The 5,252-nt window shown below is 37.2% G+C and overlaps 1 pseudogene; it reads left to right on the forward strand.

The window, feature by feature from the left end:
• Positions 1–709: 709 nt before the first annotated feature.
• On the forward strand, positions 710–4,770 carry LOC107458441 (protein NTM1-like 9; annotated as a pseudogene).
• Positions 4,771–5,252: the final 482 nt, after the last annotated feature.

Genomic DNA, 5,252 nt, shown 5'->3' on the forward strand with positions numbered 1-5,252 from the left:
AACTTTAGAAGTGCTCATTTACCATATCCGGATAAATTCATCGTAAACCAACATATAAGATCTAAACACACCAAACCTGCCAAGAAAAAGTACAGTCAAGAAACAAATGGTGGCCACATTCAATACCATTGTTACATAAAACACACAAAGCATCTTCTTAGTGAATAACTCCAAACTGAATCAGTCTTTTCTTCGTATTAATTTTGTCGGTGAGAACAAACTAAACAAACAGTTCTACTTTAAGTGAGACCAGACCTTTTCAAATAATCCTAGTAAAACTATAGTTTGATATATTTTCTGATTAACCATAATTTAATTATTTTAATACAATCATCACAGTTCGATAAATCTTCCAACACCCCAAAGGCCCAAATAACATCGCTATACAGCAATCCTACCTCCATGTCAAAATTAAAAAAGTGGCGTAATACTTGGTAAGAAATTCATTACCGAGTGCCCCATCCGCGTTTAAAAAAAAAAAAAAACTGAAATCCTTAACACGCGTCGGACACGTCACCTTCCTGTTTCGGCTTTCAGCTGCGCGCTAATGGCATTGTGGCAATTATTTCCAAAACCAAGGTCCAAAGCAGCACACAATAGTATAAACGAGGAATTTTTTTTGGGTAAATAAAACGAGGAATTTTTATTTTAACGCGCTTCACTTCTCACTTCTCACTTCTCAGTTCTTCCTCAAACGAAAATCCAAATAGTACAAATACTGCACCAACCCTTCTCTCATCTCTGATATTTTTCTTTATTTTTTATATATATATTTTCTCTTTCGATCACTGTCTTCTAGAAAAAAAAATTACTAAAATTCTCAGAATCCTCTCTGATTCCAGTTCAGCTTCACTTAGTAGAAACCAATCAAAAGATCATCGTGAAATTTTTTTCTTGTTACTTTTTTTCTTCCTTTGGTTGTCACGAACGGTGCCGTTTTATATATACATAAAATAGAGACACCGTCGTTTTGACACAAACGGTGGTTTTGTTATGGGTGCGGTGGAGGTGTTTCAACAGCAGCCGCTGGTGGTGGACGCTGCTCCGGTTTTGTCGCTGAACTCGCTGCCGTTGGGGTTCCGTTTCCGACCGACAGACGAGGAGCTCGTTGACTTTTACTTGCGGCAGAAGATCAACGGCAATGGCGATGAGGTTTGGGTCATTCGAGAAATCGATGTTTGCAAATGGGAACCTTGGGATTTGCCTGGTACAATTCTCAATTCTCTGTTTTTTCAGGTTTCTATTGTAGTTTAATTCTTTGATTTTGCAGTGGAAAGGAGATTTTAAAGTTTTCTTGGTTTATGCTGTTGCAATTGTTTAACTGACTTAGTTTGACTTCATAATTCTAATTATGTGATTCATCTTAAAGTATGACAAGCTGAATTTTCTAATTATGCTCTTGAATGAAATAATAGAACTATGTTAGAATAATTTGAGTGAAATTGCAAGAGTTAATTTGGATGGCCATGCTATTTGCTCATTGTTTGTTCCTTTTGGTGGGGGTGTGGACTGTGGGATTTGTGTTTCTAGATTTGTCAGTGGTACGGAACAAGGATCCGGAGTGGTTCTTCTTCTGTCCACAGGACAGAGTCCGGCTCGACCGTGATTGGAATGAAGAAGACTCTTGTATTCTACACTGGCCGTGCTCCCAAAGGGAAGAGGACCAATTGGGTGATGCATGAGTACAGGCCTACCCTGCAGGAGCTTGATGGTACCAATCCTGGACAGGTATAGTCTTATCTTTGGTTTCTATTGTTCTGTGTATAGCTTTCGATCCGTCTTTATTATTATAGGGATGGCAGACATTGAATTGTCATTAACTCAAATCAATATGACTTCTCCACTAAATTCAAGTGTATGAAATGTGTGGGTCTTAAATTATATGATTGCCATATTTGATGAATATTGTGTTAAGTTTGTGCTTCTTCCAATTTGGTTCATAAAAATGATCATTTTTCATATTTGTGTTGATTTAATAAAGGAAAATATATTCAATTATTATTTCATCATTTATTTGTTTCTTCACTTACTTGGTGGTTGCTAGCTTGTTACTTCTTGAGTTCTTGTAATAGCTTCTCATAATAATTCTGCACCTGATTATTGTGGTTCTAAATTTTCTTGGTGATCTTTTATTTCTCTAGTTCAATTTCTAAGGTGCAACCTGCAATTGTTCACAGCCTACAGGTGTATGTAGGAATTAGCATTAAGCTACTGCAAATTATGACTAGCTCAGATGTTATATGAACTCATGAAGATAAGATATATTGCTAACTTTTCAATTTGGTTGATTTGACGTTTACCAGAATCCATATGTCCTTTGTCGATTATTTAAGAAACAAGATGAGAGTCTTGAAGGTTCAAACGGTGAAGAAATGGAGCGAACTACTTCAACTAATTTAACTGCCAATTACTCTCCAGAAGAAATACAATCAGATCCAGCTGTTAAATCGGTTTCTTCTTCACAGGCTACAGAAGATGACAAGAAACTAGCAGTTATCCCTTTGACCCCTGAAGAAGCAATTTCCAATGTTATAACCCCGGTCGGTTGCCAAAGCGATGGATGTGATGCTTATGATGCACAAAATCAAATCGCAGCAGGAGATCCATCTAAGGAGGTTTGATGAGCAAACTAATTTTTTGCACCCCATTTAGTTGATTTGCAGACTTTGTGTATGTTCAGTTATTAACCATAATTTGTTGACTAATGTAACTTTAGGAGGACTTACAGGTGAACATGGACATATTTTATGACCCGAGTGAGCTATTTGACGATAAATTATTCTCCCCACTTCACAAGCATATTCCAGAAGAACTTTTTCATCAATCAAACAATGAAGCCAATGGACATTTTGGGTTGCAACATCAGTGTGGAACAAATGAGATCAGTATTTCTGACTTCTTTGACTCTGTTATTAATTGGGATGAGATCTCCGGTGACAATTCCAGTGGCCAAACGCCAAACTCTGCTTGGTTTGATGTTCAGCACAATGAATCATGGGGAAACTCAAATGTGGATATGGTCCATGCCAGGGTGAGTGACAGTGTTAACCCTGTTTATCTTTTGGTCAGTTGAGGTTTTGCCACCCAACCAACATGTTACCTTTGAACTTGGAAGCACATGCTGGTGCTTAAGCCTTTTGTTAATTAATTTTTTTATTTCCCTCTAAATTGACGCAAATTATATGTGATATTATATTTGATTTTCTTTGGCATGGTTTGCTTATGTCGCTATATAATTTTAGCTGCTGTTATTTACCACAGCCCCTACAAGTAGGGGGTGCAGATTATCCAGGGGATGCAACCGAGGGAAAGCTCCCTTTGTTGAAAACTAGAGAATTCAATCCCAACACCTCTTATGACAATGCGATCAGCAACAACATGGGATTATTTCAGGACCATTCCCAGATGGCTTTTTCATCTGATGTTAATATGCTCCAAGGTTACCTTGCAACCAACAATTATGAGCAACCGACAAACTTCAATATGGCTATGGCTAATAGTGACAACACTGGAATTAGGATAAGGTCTCGGCCACCAGGTTATGAAGGGCCAAATGCAAACTCCAATATGCAACCACAAGGTACTGCACCTAGGAGAATACGGTTGGCACGAGCTCTTGCACCTCAACACACGTCCAATGAGGCGGCAAAAGATTCGAGTTACGAGTCAAAAGATCGAAATTCACAAGTAACCACTGCCAGAGTAAGCAGTCTTTTTGAATAACAACCTGTGTATCCAACTTGAGAGATGTCACTGCGTGTGGCGTAAGATTTTGTTGGTTCTTTTGCAGGAGATGGAAACTTCCAAAGACCTTGCAGCTGGTGAGAGTGTTACTGTTACTAGTGATGTGGAGGAACAGGAGTCATCACCAGTTGAAAATAAGGAATTTGAAGACTTCAACACAGTCCAGCAGAGCACATCATCAGCTTCCTCGAATCTTTCCACATGCTCTTCTGATTCTGAAGTTTCTTATGAGGCAGAAAAAGAATCCGGTTGGACATCAGAAGACCATAGTCCAAAACCAGCTGCCGCGGGGGTAAGAAGTCTGTTTGATTTACTTGTGTATATACTCTTAGATGTTGCTGCATATTCATTAAGATTTTTGCTGGTTCTTCTTTTGCAGGCCAGTAAAGCTTCCGAAGACCAAGTTCCCAGCGAGTGCATCAATGATATCACTGATGATGTGGATGAATCCAGGATACCAAACGCTTATACTCTAGAGGTCTCAAAGGAGGAATCCTTCTCGGACTCAGAGTCGAAAGACTCTCTATTGCGTAGAAAGGTGTGTTACCCATCGAAGTCTTCCTCAAATCTAGCCAAGTGGTATTCGGTTATTGCAATCTCAGCCACTTTGGTGGTGTTACTAGCATTCCTTGTTAATACATGGGGATATGGATATTACCTTAAAGTTTAACTGCATAGTAGGATATGTATCATTGCATAGAGCATATTTTGCCTCCATTGCGTTTTTGGCCTTAGTTAAGGAGGCAAGTATGTAAGGGTTGACTTTGTAGCTTTATTTGAATATAATCTGTATGTGCATATGTTATATATAGCAGAATATGCCTAATCTGCTACTAGCTTGTACTATATGTGGAGTTGTAAACTCATGTTTATAAGTTAGATTCAGAATTTCAGGGTTTCCAACTTTTTGGAATTTAATTTTGATTGCCCGTGGTGACCACCATTGGAGAATATGCCTGCCTAGCCAAGACCCAAGAGTGTATTTTTAGTAAAGAAAAGTTTAGGCAGATTCGGCTGTTTGATTCATTCATTTATTTATTCTATTTTTTGTTCTGTTGGTTTAAAGGTAAGCTTTTAGTTAAGAAGCTAAAAGATATAGAACATTGAAAATCTGGGGGAAAAAAGATAATGTATATATAAGAAATCAATCATTTTACATAGAATATATTTTAATGTATTAAAATATAAAATATATATTAAAAATAAATTAAATGATATATTTAATTATTTATGCTAATTTTGTGACTGATTTTTTAATATTTACGTACATCTTAAAAGGAAATGCAATTAACTCCTGAACTTGGTTTCATATGTAGAATACATCTTAAATATTTTAAGATATTTAATTCAATATTGCTAAATTGTCTAACAATGCATAAAGTTCTGTTAGCATTTTATACACTAATTTTATTATTTTAAATAACTATGCTACACATATTGGGGATGAAGGCCAATTAGCATAGCATTACTGGAAATGCCAAGGCCCACCAGCTGACCAGACACCAGCA

This window comes from Arachis duranensis, chromosome 7, assembly GCF_000817695.3.
Source record: "Arachis duranensis cultivar V14167 chromosome 7, aradu.V14167.gnm2.J7QH, whole genome shotgun sequence".
Classification (NCBI taxonomy): domain Eukaryota; kingdom Viridiplantae; phylum Streptophyta; class Magnoliopsida; order Fabales; family Fabaceae; genus Arachis; species Arachis duranensis.